This window comes from Periplaneta americana, chromosome 13, assembly GCF_040183065.1.
Source record: "Periplaneta americana isolate PAMFEO1 chromosome 13, P.americana_PAMFEO1_priV1, whole genome shotgun sequence".
NCBI lineage: Eukaryota > Metazoa > Arthropoda > Insecta > Blattodea > Blattidae > Periplaneta > Periplaneta americana.
In genome coordinates this window covers 110,263,614-110,287,585 of record NC_091129.1, presented here as the reverse complement: position 1 = coordinate 110,287,585, position 23,972 = coordinate 110,263,614, and the positions used below count along the sequence as shown (strand labels likewise).

Below are 23,972 nucleotides of genomic sequence, written 5' to 3'. Positions count from 1 at the left end.
TTTCCCCAACCATAAGGCAAATGTCAGGTAATCTATGGCTAATCCTCGGCCTCATCTCGTCAAATATCATCTTGCTATCACCAATTCCATCAACACTAAATAACCTCGTGGTTGATACAGCATCGTTAAATAAGTAAAAAAAAAAAACTAATTCTAATAACCTTGTTTCTTCCATTCATCTTCTCTATCAACAATGGAGTACTAATGGCTTTTAAGGAACCTGGAGATTCATTGCCGCCCTCACATAAGCCCGCTATTGATCCCTATCCTGTACAAGATTAATCCAGTCTCTATCATCATATCCCATCTCCCTCAAATCCATTTTAATATTATACTCCATCTACGTCTCGGCCTTTGATAATAATGGCTCTGTACAACACCTGATTTCAGGTAGGCCCTATATTCCCTTTGTCCATGATAATATATTAGCCTACTTAATTTTTAAAATTGTAAAATATTATATGCCATGTGTTTCTTTTTTTTTTTTTCAAGCATCTCCCTCATATTTAAGAAATCTCGATACTACTAACTGGATACTAACTGAAAATAATTAAATATGTTGTTCTGATTTTCCATACTCTCCGTAAGAGTCTTGATATTTAACAATAGATACCTTAGCAATATTTTAAAAAATATAGTCTAATAATGTAGATGCTCGTGCCAAAGTCAAATCTACATTTTAAGTCCACTGTTTTGATTGAAGAGTTCAAGTTCGATCTAACCTATCTCTAAGACCAGTTCATTTTCATTTATTATAGTGGTAAAATGATTTATCAGCAGAGTTACTAATGATCTGTTCTTGTTTGTTTCATATTAGGCTTGCAGAGGAGGCTGATCGCATAGATTACTATCCCAAAGTAATGGTGAAAATCGACCCAAATTGAATTATAGTGGATTAGGACAAGAGGACTTCTTCATTATGTTTTCCACTGTAGAGGGTAAAATATATTTTTAATTTTATTATGACAGAAATATGTGCCATGGTACCATTACTTAACTAAAATTACTAAAAGACAGCCATTTCAAGTTACTGTATATTGTAATTCATACAAATTAAGAGAAAAGATATATATACCGGTATCCACATATTTAAGAAATCTCGAAGCCAAGGATACTAACTAAAAATAATTAAATATGTTCTGGTTTTCCATACTCTCCATAAGAGTCTTGATATTTAACAATAGACACCTTAGCAACATTTTAAAAAATACAGTCTAATAATGTAGATGCTCATGCCAAAGACAAATCTACATTTTAAGTTCACTGTTTTGACTGAAGAATTCAAGTTCGATCTAACCTATCTCAAGACCAGTTCATTTTCATTTAACTTATTATAGTGGTAAAATGATTTATCAGCAGAGTTACTAATGATTTGTTCTTGTTTGTTTCATATTAGGGCTGCCGAGGAGGACAATATCACAGATTAGTGAATGATGAAAATCGACCAAAATTAAATTACAGTAGCATATCACATGAGGACTTTTCCTCGTGTACTCCACTGTAGAAGGTAAAATATATTTTTAATTTTATTATGACAGAAATATGTGCCATGGTACCATTACTTAACTAAAATTACCAAAAGAAAGTCTTTTCAAGTTACTGTAAATTGTATTACATACAAATTAAGAGAAAAGATATATATACCGGTATCCACATATTTAAGAAATCTCGAAGCCAAGGATACTAACTGAAAATAATTAAATATGTTGTTCTCATTTTCCATACTCTCCATAAGAGTCTTGATATTTAACAATAGATACCTTAGCAACATTTTAAAAAATATACTCTAACAATGTAGATGCTCATGCCAAAGACAAATCTACATTTTAAGTCCACTGTTTTGATTGAAGAGTTCAAGTTCGATCTAACCTATCTCTAAGACCAGTTCATTTTCGTTTAACTTATTATAGTGGTAAAATGATTTATCAGCAGAGTTACTAATGATCTGTTCTTGTTTGTTTCATATTAGGCCTGCCGAGGAGGGAGGTCCCATAGATTGGCACTAAAGAATGGAGAAAACAGAGTGACAATAAGTCATAGTGGTTTATCCGAGGAGGATTTTTGCATTGTATTTTCAACTGTAGGAGGTAAAATATTTTTTTAAATTTTATTATGACAGAAATATGTGCCATGGTACCATTACTTAACTAAAATTACTAAAAGACAGCCTTTTCAAGTCACTGTATATTGTAATTCATACAAATTAAGGGAAAAGATATATATACCGGAATCCACATATTTAAGAAATCTCGAAGTCAAGGATACTAACTGAAAATAATTAAATATGTTCTGATTTTCCATACTCTCCATAAGAGTCTTGATATTTAACAATAGACACCTTAGCAACATTTAAAAAATATAGTCTAATAATGTAGATGCTCATGCCAAAGACAAATCTACATTTTAAGTCCACTGTTTTGATTGAAGAGTTCAAGTTCGATCTAACCTATCTCAAGACCAGTTCATTTTTATTTAACTTATTATAGTGGTAAAATGATTTATCAGCAGAGTTACTAATGATCTGTTCTTGTTTGTTTCATATTAGGCGTGCAGAGGAGGACGATCACACAGGTTGACTCATAAAGATGGTGAAGATAAAGTCATAGCGGTTTATCTGAGGAAGATTTTTGTATAGTCTTTTCAACTGTAGAAGGTAAAATATATTTTTAATTTTATTATGACAGAAATGTGCCATGGTACCATTACTTAACTAAAATTACTAAAAGACAGCCTTTTCAAGTTAGGCCTACTGTATATTGTAATACATACAAATTAAGAGAAAAGATACATTTGATATGTAGACCTTAGTAGTCTAGCATTCATCGTGCTGTCATTGGATCCGAGTTTGTATATTCAAACCCAGGTGCGGATGGTGGAATTTTAAGGATGATAAAAATCCTCATCTTGTCTTACAGCAAGTATAACAACACGTCACTAACAGAGGGCTCCATACAAAATTTCTCGGCCTTATCTCACACACATACAAATTTTGTGCTAGCACAAAGACCCATAATAGTGACCAAGTGTGCGTGAATTTGTTCAGCCTCTATATATGCCATATCATAACATAGCCTCTTAATTATCTGGCATAAGCTAGTGTCATTTTTGAGCTATACAACAACTTCAGAGCAGACCAAGTATCACTAGCGACCATCTCATCACATGTGGAAATAATAGTAAAAAAATAAAAATCAGAAGCAGATAAAGTTGGAGTTTTTCAGTAGGCCTACATATCAACAGTACTTGCACATTCCATAACAATTGCTGGAAATCGAGGGCTTAGAGTCAGACAACATTACCTAACTCCAAAAATCGACTTTTCAGTTTAAGGTAGTGTTAAAAATATAAACGTCATACCTTTCGACCACCAAACTACTATTATCTTATTTTCAATAGTTTAAATTTTTTTGGAGTTACCGTTCTGGCATTTTAAAAATAATAAGAGTCAAACAGCGTTAACTAGACTTAGCATTCTTTGCCTCCAACTTATCGGTGGTGTAGAAAGCTACAACTGAAGATAGCATTCTCTTTCGCTAATGTTTCTTTTAATATTTCAGAGTTACATTACTTAGAGATTATTGCTCATAATTGATTATGATAGGAAATCAAGACATCAAAGTACCAGTAGCAAAATAAAGTGTTTTTTGCATCTCCTGCAAAATTGATGAAAGTGGACATATGACCTTTCAAAAATAATCGATTCAATTGCTCTTTGTTAGTTCGTGAATGATCATGATAAATGGTGTATAATCACTTGGGATTTAAACCTGTGTACATAAATAACTAATGTTATGTATATAAATTATGATTTTTAACTTACCTGGTGGAACAGGTGTCAAAGTAGCATATTCTTTAACTTCAATGTTTTGGTTCTCATCAATATCATCACCGAAACTTCTATGTTCATCAAATTGTTTCAGAGCTTCTTCTACTATTCTTCTGGCTCTAGACATTTTAAACTGAAGTACTTTTAATGTGTATATGTTGATGTTGTGTGATAAATAAAATTAAAACAAGGTTACCTTCAATATTGTTTATTCTGCAACCGTCCTGGAGCCTCTTGATGTTATTCCCCACAGAAATCCACAGGTGATGTGGCACTTGATATACTGTATTATTTCTGATACATAGAAGTGGTTGAATATGGTGGTTAGCCGTGAGAGAGAAAACGTCTGTTTACAAATTGGCGATGCTTCTACCAGTGTTTCCAGGTTTTTACGAAAGAAAATCCCTCAGATGGGTTGAAAAATTCCTCAAATTTAAAAAAAATCCCTCTTGGGGTGGTATGGTCTAAACTCCAAAATACACATTTTGAAAACGAATTAAAATAAAAACAACACAAACAAACAAATACAACCACACAGGCGTATACAAACTCAAATGTAACACCTGCAACAACTTCTACATAGGACAGGCAGGCAGATCATTTCAAACACGTTACAAAGAACACGTCACAGCCATAACAAAATTACAAAACACCTCCACATATGCAGAACACAGGAGAAGAGCTACAGGAAACCCTTGTGGAACTAGATAGATGGGCAGAGGAAAACCAACTGAGCATCAACATGCAAAAGACCTGCCTGATGACATTCAGGAAGGGAGGGAGATCTTCAACAAAGGCCATAGTGATGCTACAGAACGAGCCCTTAACAACGGTCAAGAGATTCAAATACTTAGGCGTAATCCTACAAACGACAGGGAACTCGTTCAGTTGCCACATCCGGGAGAGGACGGCAGAGGCCATGAAAGCCATAATATAGGATAAAGAACATTGGATCATTATCTCTAAAGACAGCCACTGGTCTTTTCGACACAGCAATATCCCCAATAGTCACGTACAGACTGGATTTAATATGGGAAAAGTTGACAGTCAATGACTTAGAACACATTGAGAAAGTGAAAGCACGGTTCCTGAAGTGTGCCCTCAGAGTGGGAAAGTATGCACCTTCAAGATTAACATACGAACTGTCCAAGGAAACTTTTTACATAGAAGATCTAAGACTCAATCTGCCATCTACTGGAGCCAGCACCAAATTACTGGATCGAAGAAGAGCGAAGAGCGCGGAGATAGACATCAACTTCTATGAGACGACTGCAATGATTGACCGCAACTGGACCAGAGAGAATCAGGAGCTGACCGCAACTGGACCAGAGAGAATCAGGAGCAGAGACATATCATTACAAGACTAGCCATACACGGCTTTCACCACAAAATTTGCAGAAACAAGACATTCCATACCCCGAACGCCGAATGCGTGTGTGAGTTGTGTGGGCAGAGATGCAAACAATATCACATCACAGAGTGTCGTGCAAGAACAAAATCGATCTCTGAGTATAGCGAAGAATAACTAATACCCATTCGGGTGATCCTTCCATCATACAAATATGCAGAACACATCACAAATGCCAACCACACCTACAGAGACATCAACACAGACATGGAAATACTACACATCCAACCAAAAAGCCAGAAATTAAACACACTAGAGGGTAATTCCATAATTATGTCAACCAAATTGCCATTTTCTCAAAGTGGTTCTAGACAATTCTTGAATGCTATACCAGATACTTTAATGTCTATATTTTATGAAATCAAAGATAATTGGCCGTATTTTTGCATAAATCATATGTTGGCAGCACTGTGAACTGAAGATGTTTGGAAGTGAAGACATATGCTAATTTTGTGCAACTTTTGACAATTATTTACAGGTATGTACTACAACTTTTATAATAAGAGTTTGATGTTTGGAGTAAAATAATCCTTGTAAATTATTATAAAGTACTCTTTTTATATGCTGCAATGCATACAATGCAGCAACTATAACCTTAAATTATAGTTAAATCATGTCGTGTCTGTCACAGTAATTATTGAAAAGTTCGTCCTTACTAGTCTGTGTATATAATTAATGCACAATTTTTGTTATGTTCCACCACTTGAGGGAGTGCAAACTACATGTAACTTTTGGTGTGCATAATTACCAATACCCATTAAAGATATAGTGAAAGTTTGTCGTGTCTGTCACACACATATATTCTTGCTCCATTAGCAGCATATCAATATCTCTTTGTTTCACACTATATTTTTTAAATTACTGTGAGCAAAATATACATGTTTTTCCTTACCTGTGCACAAAATTATTATTATCCAGAAAACATTTATTTATAGGTAATGGGGAAGACTGCTGCAGAGAGGAAACGTCTGCAAAGGGAGAGGCTAAAAGAAAAGGGCCTGTATCAAGAGTATGTCAAGAAAGAGACAGAAAAGAAACGCCATTTGAGGAAATTACTTAAAGAGAGAGCATCTAAAGAAGCAAGAGAAACTTTGAGGAAAAAAAAGGAGGAGCAGAGGAAGTACTGTTTCAAAAAACAACAGGCGAAGAGGAATGCAGGCAATGCTAATTCTGCGAATGAACTGGATTCACCTGCGTATAAGACTAGAGGGTGAATATCAGAATAGGCTGCATTTTGCGTCCCGATATAATTTCTCTATCAACTTACAAGTTCTCAAACTTTATTATTTTTTTAATAGATGCACACATTATTGTGAATGATTTTAGATGGTTATTAGATTTGCTTAAGTTATCTTAAGAAAGCTGTAATTTTTAAATGTCATAAAATGTCCAGTAGCAAGGATGTCCCCAACTACACTTTTATAGATATATGTATACATTGTAAGTGTTGGCATTAAATTTAAAATAATGAATAAGGGCCATATATATATATATATATATGTTTTGAGGACTGATTTGTATAATTGTTTTTTTTTTTTTTTTTTGATAATAATTATTACAAGTGTCTGAAACATTGTCCCCTAAGTCTCATGTCTTTAGCGTGGACAGTATTTAAAAGCCCCTCACTAAGTGAGGATATTTAGTTTTATACTTTTTCTGGGGTAGATATATTTGGCTGTACACCAGGTTGGCTACATTGTGTTCAAATTGGAGGGAAAAGTGATTAGAACTGTGTTTTTACTCCTTGTTGATGAGTATGAAAAGTATATGCCTTTAGTATGGATTGAATTATGGCTAAGTTATTATTATTAAATTAAAATGTTACTAATGATTTAAAAGCCATCTGAAAGTAGTACCTGCGTGAAACGTTTCATACTGATTGAACTTTGCATATGAAAGATAAGTTAGGTTAACAGAACTTTTGTCCTTAGCATGGACACACTCAGTTGTCTTTAGCATGGATTTTTTCAGCCATGCTAAAGACTTAGAATCCATGCTATGGACCAAATTTATGTTTTATTGCATTTAGATCTTAAATGGCTATATAATTTTTGTAGGTAATGGCTAGAACCAAGGGGCGTTTAAGCAATGAAAAAAGATTGAAAAGGAAGAGAGAGTGTGAGAAAAGGAGGCGTGAAAATATAAACAAAAAATGCAGAAAAATTGAAAGCACTAAAAGACAAAAAGCATGAAATTTATTTAAAGGCAAAGGAGTCAGGAAGAGTTAAATTGGTGAATGACATGGATTATCGTGAAAAAAGAATGTATAGAAGAAAGTGGAGAACAGAAAAAAGAAATTACAGGCACAAGAAAAAATTAACACATTTGTCAGAGAAAATACGCCAGAAACTTCCGACAGCGATGAAGAGATAAGCGAGTCTAAATATATGCCACTTACACCAACAGTTGCAGAAACCCTGAACACATCCCAGGGTATAAACAAAAGTGAAAGTAATCAGAAAAAAAGGGGTAGAAAACTTGTTCGCCGGGACAGAGCAAAGGCTTACCGTGACATAAATAAACTGAAGGCTGAAAATGAGAAACTCAGGAAAAAATGCAATAAGTACAAGAAACGATGGCAAAGAGCTAGGTCAGGAGTGAGCAGCCAGCAAGATTTAACACCTAAAACTACAGTAAAAAAATTGCTGAGAGGAAGAAATATAGGAAAGGATATAAGAAGAAAGCTTTTGTTTAGTGAAGTAATTTCCAAAGAGTTATCAGAAAATTACAAGAAATTAAAGACAAGTGAGAAAGAGAAGCAAATATTTACTAAAGCTATATCTGGAAAGATTATCAAGAAGTATAGACTGGCAAAGGAAGCCAAAATGTTTCTTTCTCGTTCAATTGTAAAGTCTAACTCAAAACGATCCAAGAGCTTACATTATGAAAGAATGAAAAGAAATAGAGTGGAGTACATAAGAAATGTGGTAACAACTTTTTTGGAAAAGGATGATAACTCATGTGTATGTCCTGGGAAGAAAGACGTCATTTCAAGAAAAGGCATTCAGAAGCAAAAAAGATACTTCACAGACACAATCAAAAATCTCCACCGTAAGTTTCTAAGCATTCAGAGTTTCCAAATAAGCTATCCTGCCTTTTGTAGACTACGTCCCTTTTGGATAGTGCCACCAAAGCTGAGTGAACGAGATACCTGTCTTTGTGTTAAACACGAGAACTTCAAAATGATAGTATAGAAAATACATGCTTTAAAAATAGTTGACACGAATGATGAAGTGGATCTAATTAAAATGATGATGTGTGAGGAAGAAAAGGAAGATTGTTACAGAAGGGTGTGCACTTCTGGTGAGCACAAAAGTGTTTGTTACAACGACTTTGACTATCACCAACAAGTGTCTGTTAAGCAGTGGGTCACTAAGAAGGAAAAAGTTATAAGTAACAAGTCAAAATTAGAGACTGAAGTAAAAAAGACAGTGAAAGATGAAGTACATTTAAATGTAGGTAATTTGGTAGATATGTTTGAAAATAGTATAGTGGGTTTCATGCAACATAAGTTCAACATCAAACATCAGTATTCAGTCATGTCAAAATTAAAGGAGAACTTACAGTCTACAAACCTACTTTTTCACATTGATTTTTCTGAAAATTATATGTGCAAATATTCTGCTGAAGCACAATCTGTGCACTTTGGAGCTTCGAGGGAGCAAGTTACACTTCACACTGGTGTAGTTTATGCAGAAGGTGGCATAAAAGAGTCATTTTGCACTTTATCTAAAAGCCTACGCCACGACACCTTTGCCATAGTTGCACATATGTCTCCAATTATACAAAAGTACTTAGATAAATTTCCAAATGTTAAAAATCTACATTTCTGCTCTGACAGTCCAAGTACGCAGTACCGTAACAAAACTATGTATGCAATGATAAAATCCTACATTCCTAGCACCTTTCCTTGCATTGAAAATATTACTTGGAATTATTCTGAGTCTGGGCAGATGGCATAGGAGGTCTTTTAAAATGTACTGCTGATCGCCTTGTTGCAGAAGGCAATGACATTTCGAGCTTTGAGGTTCTTTTAAGTTCACTGAGGGCAAACATTTCTGGTGTATACATGGAACCCATGAGTGAGGAAGCCATAACAGATATTGAATGTAAAAGAATTATATTATTATTTGCTGGATCTATGAAAGTTCATCAAGTCTGCTGGACAAAAGCAAGTGGTCATCTCATGTTTCGAGAATTAGGGTGCTTTGAATGTGCAGTAGATGCAGTTTGTAAGCACTACCATATGGGCACACAGATTCCATCTTCATCAACAAAACAAGGTAATTGAACAATTATTTATGAATGTTTATTCATAAACATAGCCAGTTACTTTTAAACTAGTGGTGAAGCTAATTTTTTAGATTTTTCATAAAATATTAGCCTATAAATATATTTTGTATTTAAGTAAAATTATTATTATTATAAAAATCAAGTCATAAGACAGTAATACCAGTAATAAATATTTTTAAAATAAAAGAAAGAACAAGTTCGGCAAGTTTAATTAATTTGTAAAATCATGTTTCAGATTGTACTGAAACCTCCAAGAGCTCAACAGCTTCCTATGAAATTGGAGATTGGGTAGTTGTGACCTATGACGGAATTCACTACCCGGGAGAAGTGACAGCAGTGGGTATTAATTACGTTGAGGTTATGGTAATGCATCCTACAGTTGGAGGAAAATACAAATGGCCAGCACAAAGGGACAAAATGACATATCCATTTGATGATGTGGTGAAAAAGATTGGAAGTCCTGTTCCATGTAGTTCTCGAGTAGCTACCTTCACTTTTCCCAATTTCCATTCCTAATTTAGGTTTTGCTTAAATATTGTGAAGTACATTTTTAAAAGTAAGTTGTAATGCATATCCATTTGACTAATAAAGTTTTTATATACAAGGTAACTTCTACTCTTCTTTCTTTAATTAACATTCTGGTTTCTAACACAAAGTCTTTAGCATGGGCACTTCGTCCTTAGCATGGACACTCAAAATTTCAAAATGTGAAATAAAATTAAATTTTGAGTATTTAGCTCTGCTACTGCTAAAGACTTGCTTATGAACACCTGGTAGATCATGTTAATTTTTTTCAGATTTTTTAAACAACTTATATTCCCGAAATTCAGTTCATGAAAATGCAGCCTATTCTGATATTCACCCTAGAGCATCTTTTGGAAAGGCAGTTGCTAAGGCAAAGCGAGCATTACCCGCAAGTCCAAGAAAATGGTCGACTGTTGTGCGAGCACTCTTCAAGAATGTGAATCCCGCAGAAATTAAAGCAAAGAAAATAGGACGAGCTGCAATTTCATGAAACAACTGATTTAGTTTCACTGTTCTATGTAAAAGATACCATTTCATATCAAGCACCTGGTATGAAGGATTACATTATTACGAAGAGACCAGATGGAAAAAAACATAAAATGCAAAAACGCTATCTTTACTTCACCATTGGAGAAATATTTGAAGAGTTTAAAAGGGAATACCCAGATGTTGCATAGGCTTGTCAAAATTCAGTCATTTGCGTCCAAAACATGTAATGTTACAATCTCAAACACCAGAAAATCTATGTCTCTGTTTGTATCATGAGAACATTCGCCTTTTACTTGATGCTGTTCCTAACTTTCCAAAGAGAACAGGCGACTTTGTGTCAGCCATTGTTTGTGATCCTGATAACAAGGACTGTATGTTACAGACCTGCAATGAATGTGGAGAGTTGAAAAAATACAGAATTCTAATGGAAAATGCTACCGAAAACAAAGATTCAGATGAAATTTGTATGTTTCATCAGTGGTTGAAAGATGAAGACAAACTAATCCGCGCAAAGCAAAGCGCAACAATTCGAGATGTTTTAAATAAAATTGAAGAGAAATGCACATACTTCCTATGGTACAAATATATTCAAGTGAAACAAGCTTCTAATTTTGACCGAATGAAAGCAGTGTCAGCTCATCATCAATAGTAGTCCAGATTGATTTTAGTGAAAATTTCACATTTAAATATCAGGATGAGATACAATCTGCACATTGGGCATCCAGATCCTGCACTGTGTACTGCTCGGTCATATATTATCGAGAAATGTCCTCAAAGTGAAAGTTGCTTGCTATGCCTGCCTATCAGATTATATGATGCATGACAAATATAGTGTTGTTGCTTTTAATGATGCTGTATTGAAAGATTTTCAGGCTCGACACCCAACACTTGATGTGAAGAAAATAAACTACCAATCTGACGGCTGTGGACAGCACTTCAAACAGAAATACATGCTTTGTTACATTACAACGGTAACCGGTACCGGTATTTCAATAAATTGGCACTTCATTGCCACCTCACATGGCAAGGGTGCTGTGGATGGTGTTTGAAAAGAAGGTTACAGGAAAATCTTAAAGCAAGAAAAGTTGACCCAACCAGTATTGAGGAATTGGCTAACTATGCAGCAAAAGTGTGTCCAAGCATCTCTATACTTTATGTTTCTACCGAGGTTATTGATGGATGGAACCCAAAACTTGATAAAATATGGAACACTGGTGTTCATAACATTCCAGAAACTCGAAAAGCTCACTGTTTCCGATCTATTCAGCCATACATCATCAGTGTTCATACAATATCAGAAGATTTAGAAGGTTTCCATGTTAACTTCAAATCAGGTGAAGTAACTACTATTCAGCTGAAGGAGTGTGAACAGGGAAAAGGTGATCTGAAACCTGGAACATGGATTCTAGTACAGTATTTGCTGTCAAAAGAGAAGAGAAAAAAATATGTTGCCCAAATCTTAACAAACAAGGACGATACACTTCATGTAAAATTCCTTCGGCATGAGAGAAAGTCCAAGAAATTCTTTTGGCCTGCTATTGATGATGAGGCTAATATTGACAAAGACCAGGTTATAAAAATTCTACCAGAGCCACAATTTGATAATAGGCTTAAACTAAATTTTCAACATAGGCTATCTGTTTTGATAATGATGTTCTTTAATTTGCATTATGCATGTAATTTTGTAAATCATATTTGGAATATGTAGTGTCTGTCACAGTTTGTATGTCGTGTCTGTCACGAGAATAGGGCTTAATATATACTTCATAAATGTTTCAAATGAAAAACTATCTGTAGCATATTAAGGAAGGATATTCTACCTTTCTATGATTATATAGTACTAACAAAAGAAGTAGTTAATATTGGAAGATATAGTAGTACATTGTTGGACTTCCCTTTAATTTGTGTTCCTTTTTTTGTCGTGTCTGTCACAACATTACTTGTACTTAGAAATCTGCAATAAATAGAGCTTGATACTTGCTTCTTACATGAAAGTGTAGCTGTGTACATGCACTTTGTATCTGATATAGTTTCAAAGTCTGCTAATACTATGTTAAAGTAGAGATAAATCTTTATATTTTTGTAGAGAGTCGTTTGCCGTGTCTTTCACAAATGGAATTACCCTAGAACAATATGAAATATACAGACACACGAAATCACACCCCAACGATATTCTCAACACACAACTCAATTTCAAAACACATACACTCTTTGACTCTACACTACGAACACACCCTCACAGGAAACAACAAGAGGCGCCAAGACCAACAATGACCAGTTCTGAAGATGACCCATAAATAGTCGAAATGTGTTAGAATTTAACACAAGAAAGTCTTATCATACATATTTCGAAGTGATACAGTGTTAAAAGTTGTGTAATCAAGATGTATAAAATAATAAATTAGAACAAGACAATGTTCCTAATATCACAATGCAACAGAGTACTCACCCTTAGATCGGCATATTATTGATGATCCTGTTCACATTCTTCTTCTGCAACCAGCAGCCCAGCTATTTTGTTGTCTCTTGAATCCTTGTTGTAGGCTACATATTTTCATTGAACAGTTTCAACATTTCATCGGTGATTGGATACTTGTAACACTTTTTGTTCATGTTGCTCATGTCAAGTTTCACCCGCACTAGAGAGGCACTGTTTTTGCTGATAGTTTATTTCTTTTCTTCGTTTTTATATCACTCACCATTGAAAATATGCGCTCTACAGCTGAATTAGAATGGGGCAAAGAAAGGCAAATTTTGGCTAGTTTTCCTCAACTTTTTAACAAAAATTTAGATTTGAAATTGTGACATTCTTCTATTCGCTTCCAAAATTTTAGTACAGAAAAATTTAAATAAACAGTTTTCTCTTCAGATGAAAAGTAATTGGGTAAAAGACTCCATTCATTTAATACTGATTCTTGGTTTACTTTTCTCTTATATTTATCAACTAGTGAAGTAAGTGTGTTACTAGACCTTTCAACATTCTTACTGACACCTAATGCAATTTCTGGATCTAGAAAAGTCAAATTACTTATAAATTTGGTATTTTCCTAGTAACTGGTACTCGTTACATAGACCACTCTTACACTAAACCTGGAGTAATTTAAACTTATTAATCGAATAAATGATTCTACTTACTGTTTTTTTATATGCTCACCTGTATGTAATTTATATTTTATACATATTTCATTGTTATTTTCCATCCGAAGATCATTAAGAACGAGGAATATTACTTAATATCTCCTATCTTTCTTCAAATAGTGTTTATATGCCATGTTAATTTTCATTTGTTTTCATAAGTTAACAATGATGCACATTGGGAGCAACATATAAGAAATTATTTTCCTACACAATGCACGCTATATTCACGTTGTTTTGAAATGATTAATCGAAGATAGTTTGCTTATTGTTTATTACACGCACGTTTGCATGTAATTTCTATTCTATAAGTTTTTTTTTTCTATCCCACGATCATTAAGAATGGTGAATATTATTCATGCTTGTTTCCTGTGTTTCTTAAAATAATGTTGTGTGGCATGTTAGTTTTTATTTGTCGTGATGACAGATCGGTTACACAGATGCAGACCAGGTCCCCAACTGGGGTTTTAGGGGCGGAGCCCCCTAAAACAAGAAAGAACACATTATAAAATGTAACTCGTACCTTCAACCCAAAGGTGATGGACCGGTTAATTATTATCAATCAATTGCATGAGGGTTTGGGGACCAAGTCCCCAATAGGGGTTTTTAGGGGGCGGAGCCCCATAAAACAAGAAAGAACACATTATAAAATGTAACTCGTACCTTCAACTCAAATGTGATGGACTGGTTAATTACTATAAATTAATTGCATGAAGGTTTGGGGGCCAAGTCCCCAACAGGGGTTTTTAGGGGGCGGAGCCCCCTAAAACAAGAAAGAGCACATTATAAAATGTAACTCGTACCTTCAACCCAAAGATGATGGACCGGTTAATTACTATAAATTAATTGGATGAAGGTTTGGGGGCCAAGTCCCCAACAGGGGTTTTTAGGGAGCGGAGCCCCCTAAAACAAGAAAGAGCACATTATAAAATGTAACTCGTACCTTCAACCCAAAGGTGATGGACCGGTTAATTACTATAAATTAATTGGATGAAGGTTTGAGGGCCAAGTCCCCAACAGGCGTTTTTAGGGGGCGGAGCCCCATAAAACAAGAAAGAACACATTATAAAATGTAACTCGTACCTTCAACTCAAATGTGATGGACCGGTTAATTACTATAAATTAATTGCATGAAGATTTGGGGGCCAAGTCCCCAACAGGGGTTTTTAGGGGGCGGAGCCCCCTATAGCAAGAAAGAACACATTATAAAATATAACTCGTACCTTCAACCTAAATGCGATGGACCGGTTAATTACTATAAATTAATTGCATGAAGGTTTGGGGGCCAAGTGCCCAACAGGGGGTTTTAGGGGGCGGAGCCCCCTAAAGCAAGAAAGAACACATCATAAAATATAAGTCGTACCTTCAATCCAAAGGTGATGGACTGGTTAATTACTATAAATTAATTGCATGAAGGTTTGGGGGCCAAGTCCCCAACAGGGTTTTTATATAATATAATTATGTTGTACCTAGCAAGATCGATTATTCAATTCATAGGATATTTTATGAGGTTGTCACGACTGAGATATCTATTGTCAATTGCTTTTATTTGTCAGAAGGCCTTGACTGACTTTGGGATGGCCCACAAGCAAAAACTTATACTAAATATGTTTAGGATTAGTGTAAAACTGGCCTATGTAACGAGTACCGGGTACTAGGAAATTACCTAACATTTTGTTGAAGGGGCAATCTTTTCAAGGGCTCATTGAAAGCTACTTGATATAACTCCAAACATCGTAATATGAACTTTTACTTTGTCATCAGATGCCTTTCTTGTAAAAACATTGGTAATTCTGGGGACATTTTTCAACTATAATGCATTTTTTATGCGAGGGTGTGGAGCTGTGTCTTTCTAATTCAATCTTACCTGCCTTCAATCCTTTTTGCAACACAAACATTTTACTTTATAGCGATCATTAGATTTAGCCAACCAACCTTTAAATTGAGGTTCCCCCAAACATGATTTAACGAATGATTGTTTCCGCCAAGATTTCTCACTTTTAAATAACTCTTTCCTGATTTCACGGTTTTTTTCGGCGTGGACAGTCCTCCTTGAGGATCACTCATTGTACCAATAAAATAAACACACGCTTAAAAATATCAGTAATTTAAAACTAAGAAAATAAACAGACACTTAAAAAAATATCAACTTAAAACTATGGTCATAATGTACAATATGTACATTTAACCCGACTGTTAACACAAGAACTGAAACTACAATATATTCTTAACGTACTCATGTTCAAACAATGTGTCTACTGAAGTACTGAATCAATTTGAATATAAAGCGGGAAGACGCAAACGACAATGGTAAATGACCGCCAACAAGCAGTAAAATTAAATCTCATTGGTCGTTTCTATATGAATCACTCAACTCAACTCTTTGTTAACAACCCATTATTGACAAACCAAATATTAAGCATATAATGGAGTTTTCAGTGTTAAATCACATGTATTTTTAATAAAAATTAAGAAACTTGGTTCATATCCGAAAAATAAAAATATTAAAAAAAAATAGAAAAATTGGAAAGGTGTGAAAATCCCTGCATTTTGTGTCATTCAGTCAAAAAATCTCTCAATCCTTTTTCGACAAAAAAAATCCCTACACCGAGGGATAAATCCCTCAATCTGGCAACATTGGCTTCCACTAGAACAACATGAGTGGAGACATCTATACTAAACATAAATAAACACAAACAATGAACAATAGAAGCATGTAAAGCGCAAACATCTCGCCCACCAAAAGGCATCCAGTCCATCCAGCCTTTTCGAGTTCATGGTAAAGGACACAGTTTATGAATGGGTGTCTTGAATTCACCATTTTTTTTTATGAGAACTGTTACCACACGAATCAATTGTCATCACCGGATGGACATCCTTCACGACTGCTATCTTCCATTGAAGAGGAGGTAGATTTTCTTCCTTGATGAGGACCAAGGTTGGATGTTGGGCTGGCTAGTTGTCCAATTGGATCGAGGTTGTAGGTTGCTCAAGTAGTCCCTGGACCATCTCTTCCAAAAATGTTGAGTAAGTCGTTGAATATTTTGCCCTCTTGATAGAGTGTTAATGGGAGATGACAGAAAATTATGCAGTTAGAGGTTCTCCAATTAGAATAGTGGAGGAGTAAGATAGGAATAATCAAAAGGATCATCATTGAGCTTGGTTAGAGGTCAAGAATTTAAGCAAGCTTCAATTTGAGTGCTGAGAGTTGTTAATTCTTCGAATGTGAGGCAGTGATTGCCCATAACTCTTCTTAAATGATATTTTAGACTTTTCACAGCTGCTTCCCAGATACCTCCGAAGTGTGGTGCTGCATGTCAGTTCCATTGTTGCAGTAGTAGTAAGCAAACTGTTCTTATCCAAAGTAGCGTAGTTCTCGAGATGCCCCAACAAAGTTTTTACCATTGTCACTATGTATTGTGAGTGGTTGTCCTCTGCAAGAAATGCTCCAATGAAAGCTTTGGTTGTGAGATCAGATATTACTTCTAAATGAACTGCCCTTGTAGAGAGACAAACAAGGACTCCAAGATATGCCTTAACTACTGTTTTACTTCGCCGTGTGCCGGTTTTTATTAGAAAAGGACCTGCATAATCGAGACTAGTGTCGAGAATGGGCATGTAGGTGTGACCCTTTCCTTTGGTAAATTTCCCATCAGTTGTTTGGCAGTGGTACATTTCAACTTGTGACAGACGATGAATGTATGGATATATTTCTTTACAGTTCGTCTTGCTGATTGGATCCAATATCTTTGGCATAAGGACGCAATCAAAAGTTGAGGACCGCGTGTAGTAAGCGAATGTGCTCAGCGATTATTATTAGTTCAGTTAAATGATGCTGAGGGTGTAGAATGATTTGGTGCTTGGCTTCTTCAGAAATTAGTGCATTCTGAAGCCTTCCTCCAACTCGCAAATTACTCCTTTCATCTAATATTGGATTCAAGGCTCTTATGTTGCTTGTTGAATTCACAGTGTGATTGCTGTTGAGCATTGAAATCTCTTGCAAGTATAAATGCAAGAACCTCAGCTATGAACACAAGGTCGGGCTATTTGAAGATTTTTATGATCTGGAAGATATTGAAAAGCAAGGGAGTTACTTGATGGGGTTGATGCAAGTATCACATGTTAAAAGAAGACATCATGGTACCTACGATGACCCTTCACAGAGCAGGAGACAAGCAACTGTTCATTACACTGTTCCAAATGGGCAAGGTGACTTAGTGCAAGTTTGCAGAGGAACATTTTCTGAAATATTTTCGTTAACTCAGAAGAAAATCCAGCTATTAACTGAAAAGAAGAAGAAGAAGGGCCTTACCACATACAAGGAGACAAGGGGTAACAAAACTCAACACAGAAAATTTAGTGAAGAAGTAGAAAATCAAGTGGTTCAGCATATACAAACTTTTCCACGAGAGCAGACGCAAAACTGACAAAGAATATCTCAGTCCCGATCTTAATGTACATCGAATGTTGTTGTTTTCTAATGCCAGGCATTTGACAATAAAGTCATTTGACCTCTTGCATTCCAATATTTTTCAAAGATATTATCATGGTCAGCCACTGAAGCACAGATTTTGAGGTGTTCTGAATCCATTTCTTGGTTTGAGTTGCACAATGGGCAGTTAGGGGACTGATATATTCCAATTCTATGCAGGTGTTTGGCCAAACAATCATGGCCTGTTGCCAATCTAAATGCAGCTACAGACGATTTCTCCATCAAAACTCGTTGTTCCATATCCAAGAGATCTATAAAGTGAGAAGAGACAGCACGTAACACCTGCACCGGCACCTTGTTCTCTGGAGATCAAGGATCCATCGGTGTATAAATGAAGCCAATTTTGTGGAGGGTACCTAATATTAATTGTCTCTAAAGACAATTGTTTCATTATTTCAGTGTTTACTTTTGATTTCAGTATTTCTTCTGTTAAATTTAGATTATGTTCTATATTTAATAGAATTAAAGGGTTTGGTTTAATTTGTAAGTTTTCTTTTAAATTCCGGATATTGATTTTCTGTTTTAATTCTTGAACCATGGATATGAAACTTTTTTGAGTTTTCAATCTACAGAGAGGACTGTATGAATGCCAATTGTTTCCTGGTAATCTGATAAGTTTTTCATATTGAATCAGTGCTTTTTCTTCTATTGTCATTTTGATGCTGTTAATATTAGTGAGGAATCTCATAGAATCTATTGGAGTTGTTTTGATTCCACCAGTAATGAGTCTGAGAGCTTGGTTTTGAACATATTCTATTTCGTTTATGAAAGGTGAAGTAATAAAAATTTCTCCGCAGTATGTCAGCACTGGCTGTATAAACATTTTGTATGTAAGTGTTCAAAGTATTCCTAGAGCATCCCCATTTCTTTCCTGCTAGTCTTTCTAGAAGGGAGAATCTTTTACGAGCTTTTTCAGAAATGTATTTCAAATGGTTGCTCCATGTTAACTTACTATCGAAAATAACTCCAAGATATTTGGATTCATAAGTCCTAGGAAGGTGTTGGCCATTCATTCATTCATTCATTCATTCATTCATTCATTCATTCATTCATTCATTTATTTTATTCCATAGATCTTACATGAGCAATGAAGCTTTAAGATGTGGAACATGTCAACATTTTACAATATTACAATTACAATTTTTACAAATTTTTATAGTTTTACAATTTAGTAATTTTCTACAATTTTTACAATGTTGTACAATTTTTTTACATTTTGGCGAGATGTAGTGAGATGAGATGAGGTCCGAGGATTCGCCAAAATATTACCTGGCATTTGCCTTTTCGGTGGGGGAAACCTCGGAAAAACCCAACCAGGTAATCAAATCAAAGGGGGTAATCAAATCAAAGGTGTTGATGCCAAGGACTCGCCATAGACCATCCGGCTTCAGTCCCACGGCTGTGGAAAACCTCCGAAGAAACCAAAGTCCAAAGGGGGATCCAACCCAAGCCCGAACGCAGCTCCGGAACAGCAGTCCAGCGAGTCTGCCGACTGAGCTACATCGATGGCTCTACTAAAAGTATACAATACATAGCCAATCAGATTATTAAATTTACAAACGCAAACGATCATTCATAAGTTGAGCTATGTTATAATACAAAACAATTTAATTAAATTTAAGGCATAAACAATTCAACCAGTTGTGATATACAGAAATTGATAATACATATCATGCAAACTACTTCAAATTACAAACACAAACAATTTATCAGTAGAGCTATATAGATTACTATTCAATTTAAAGCATATAAAATTCATCGGCCAAAACTATACAAATATATACAATACAAAGTAGCATACTTTCATTAAGCTATACAAATTTGTGCAATTAATATCAAGTAGATTAATTCAATTTATAATCATAAACAATTCATCAGTTGAGCTATACATATTACCATTCAATTTACAGTAGGTCTATATACAATTCCTCAGTAGAGCTACACAGACTAGTAATCATTTTAAGAACAATTCATCAGCCAAACTATACAAACATATACAATCAAATTAGTTCAATTTACAAACTTATTTTCGTTAAGCTGTACAATTCATATGAAGTAGATTAATTCAATTTATAAGCTTAAACAATTAATCAGTTGACCTATACAGTATACTATTCAATTTACAGTACATACAATTCATCAGTTATGCTAAACAAAAAATACAATACATAGTAAACAGATTAAGTCAATATAAAAACATATTTTAGTTGAGCTATATAAAATTGTACATGTCATTTAAGTAGAATAATTCAATTCACAAGCATAAACAATTCATCAATTGTGTAGAAGGTATCAGTATGTAGAAATTTGGTTAATTCTTTTCTGAACCGTTTCTCGTTGTTCTTCAAATCTGTAAGATAATTAGGCAGTGCATTGAAGACTGTTATACATGAATAGCGAACTCCTTTTTTAAAACAGCTTAGACTAACAGAGGGTAGATGAAGATCTGATTTATGTCTTGTATTAAAATGATGAATGTCTTGATTAATACTGAATTTATCTTGGTTCTTAATATACAGCATCATTAGGGAAAGAATGTATTCACAAGGTAAAGTCAAGATTTCTAAGTTTCGGAAAATATTTTTACGTGAGGTACTTTTATGCACACCGGCCATTATTCTTATAGCTTTCTTTTGTAAAACAAAAACGTGTTTAGCTTCCCACGAGTTACCCCAGAATATTAATCCATATTTCATTACAGAGTGAAAATATGCAAAGTATGACATTTTAAGTAAGTTTATATCACCAATAGTAGATAAGGATCTTAATGCATAACAGGCGGAGCTCAATTTACGAGTAATACATTCTATATGCGTTTTCCAGTTCAAGTGATTATCCAATTCTAAACCAAGAAACTTTGTGCTTATAGATTCTTTGAGATGAGTTCCATTTAATCGAATACTGTAGGAAACCTGAGCACTATTGAGTGTACTAAATTTGACTGCACTGGTTTTTATCAACATTAAGTGCTAGTTTATTTGCATGGAACCATTCATTCATTAGATTCAGCACTGTATTAGAAGTGTTTATAAAATGATCGTATTGTTTGCTTGAAATAATTACACTTGTATCATCTGCAAATAAAATTACATGGGATAAATTGTTTATGGTCAAGGCTAAATCATTAATATAAACTAGAAACAACAATGGACCTAAAATTGACCCCTGTGGAACACCATGTTTAATATTTATAAATTCTGAATAAGTAACTTTATGACTATTTGGTACATTTATTTCTACTTTTTGTTTTCTATTTGATAAGTACGATGTAAACCAACCCAACATCTCATCTTTAATACCATAAAACTTCAATTTTTTTACTAATATACTATGGTCTACACAATCAAATGCTTTAGCCAAGTCACAAAAAATCCCACCTACATGTAGTTTCGAATTTAATGAATTTAGTATTTCATCCACGAAACTAAAAGCAGCATTCTCTGTCGATTTTTGTTTTCTAAATCCAAACTGTTCTAAAACTAATATATTGTTGGACTCCAGGTAATGATATAATCTATTATACATAACTTTCTCAAACACTTTTGAAAATGTTGTTAATAATGATATGGGTCTGTAATTAGCAATAGTACATTTATCTCCCTTTTTGTATATTGGTTTTACTATTGAATAGTTGAGTCTTTCTGGAAAAATACCACATTGCATTGACAAATTGCATAGATAGCTTAACGGATGGGATAATATTTCAGAACAAGCTTTCAAACTTTACTTGGAATTTCATCATATCCAGAGGAATATTTTGTTTTTAGTTGTTTTATCACGTGCATGATTTCTGCTGCGGTAGTGGGAATAAATTTGAGACCTAAATACTCAGTGTTAAATGCATCAGTTAGGTAACCAAGTGCAGCATCTTCTGGACAATCTTGAATGTTTAAGTTCTGAATAATATTTATATAGAAGTCGTTAAAATGTATAGGATATTGAATTCTCTTTCTTTTTTACCGAGTGAAAATATTTGGTAGTTACTTTTGCTTAAATTGAGTGTCATCAAATTTGCTGTATTCCATTCATGTAGTTGAGTTAGAGCTTTAAGAGCAGAATTTTGAATTTTGTCTCTATGTCTGTAAGATCCGGAAGTCCACAGAACTATATCATCTGCAAATAGTGCTGTTTTCATGTTTGATTCCTCTAATAGGGAGGGTAAGTCATTTATATAAATATTGAATAAAGTTGTGCTGAGGACAGCGCCCTGAGGTAGACCTTGATATGTTTGTCTGTAACTAGAAAGTGAGTTATTGAATTTAGTGGCAATGAATCTTTGACTAAGGAATTCTGATATCCATCTGAACATATTGCTGGAGATAACTATCGAATGTTCAAAGCCTTCAAGAACATCAACGGTGATACACAAGTGACATACCGTTTTTATTATGATACCGGCACTTTTCATAAGCATGTCCCTAACCTCTCTTTTCATCATCCTCGTTCAGACACGTGTGGCATGTGTGATCAATTACATGCACAGATTCAAAGTAACCCGCGTGAGGAAAAGGAACTGACAGCCCGTCTGGAGCTACATCAGCGCAAGGCCGAGAAAGCTATGACTATGATGAAGCAGGACCACAGTGAATCCCAGAAACCTAGCAGTGTTATCTGTACTGCATCCATTGATTTGCAACAAGTGCTGTTCGTTCCAACTTTGACACATAGTCAAATGTTTTACCTCAGGCAGCTTGCTGTTTACAACTTCGGTGTGCATATTGCTGATACCAATGGTGCATACATGACTCTGTGGCACAAAGGTGCTAATGAAATTGCGTCATGTTTGTTTAAACTCTTTGCAAATGGCGCAACTTTAAAGAAAAAGCTAATAATTTGGAGTGACAACTGTTGTGGCCAAAACAAAAACAGAGTCATTCTCTTTCTCTGGATGTACCTAGTTATAACCAGTGTTTTTGAAAAATAAACCACAAGTTCCTTGTATCAGGTCACTCCTTCTTAAGTTGCGACAGGGATTTCGCTCTTATTGAAAAAAGAAAAAGAGTTACCAAGTGTATTGTTCCAAAAAATGTAAAGGACATGATACAGGAATCAAGACAAGTAAAACCATTTACTGTCAGTAACATGAATGAATCTGAGTCCTTTGATTTCAAGAAAGCAGTAGATTGCAATATAAACACAGCAAAGCTAAACATTTCCAAAGTACAGTGGCTACGGTTGGACAAACATAAGCCTCATGCAGTTAAGATCAGGAGAAGCTTAAATGAAATTGAGGTCTGGGAAGTTATCACTATTTTGAAAAAAGGTGTACAAGTACAGAATATCAAGAAAATGCAACTACCTGTTCTGGATGTTACAAGTCACATCTCTGGAGAAAATAAGAAAGATTTGACTGAAATGATATAGTACCTGACAAATGGTGACCACAAACAGTTTTACAGAAGCATTACAGAATGAACTTTTAGTTTATGAACAAAGAACCAATTTTGTTTCATTAGTTTGTCCTCTTTACTATCTTTTTGCTGATTCTGATCTTTGGAACTTAGAGCCTTCCATTGAATTTCCACTTTCAGTACGTTTTTCATACTATTAATACGTTTGTAAGTTCCTTTGGACACTAGCTCCATATTATGCTTATCTTTCAATTAAAACACATTAATACTGAAATTATGACCATTAATTACCTAGTATACTAAAAACTCAATTTCCTCAAATTCATAATTATGGCACTTAGAGCCTTTTTTATTTCAAGTCTTCAATAACAGAGCACAAAATATTAACTACACCACTTCCTGAATTCACAGATCAATATGGAAGTCACCATTACAAATTGAAACATCTAATAA

General features: G+C 34.7%; 1 long non-coding RNA gene across 6 annotated transcripts in view; it reads left to right on the top strand.

The window, feature by feature from the left end:
* LOC138712246 (uncharacterized) overlaps positions 1 to 23,972 on the top strand; it is a 63,218-nt gene that overhangs the window by 28,890 nt on the left and 10,356 nt on the right. For 2 of the 6 annotated variants that reach the window (XR_011335678.1, XR_011335673.1), the window contains 5 exons: positions 818 to 938; positions 1,397 to 1,507; positions 1,970 to 2,087; positions 2,546 to 5,712; positions 6,170 to 12,809. This is a non-coding gene — a long non-coding RNA (uncharacterized lncRNA). Of the gene's footprint in view, positions 1 to 817; positions 939 to 1,396; positions 1,508 to 1,969; positions 2,088 to 2,545; positions 5,713 to 6,169; positions 12,810 to 23,972 lie in introns of those variants that run through there. The other 4 variants (XR_011335674.1, XR_011335675.1, XR_011335677.1 and 1 more) reach the window with 4 other exon arrangements.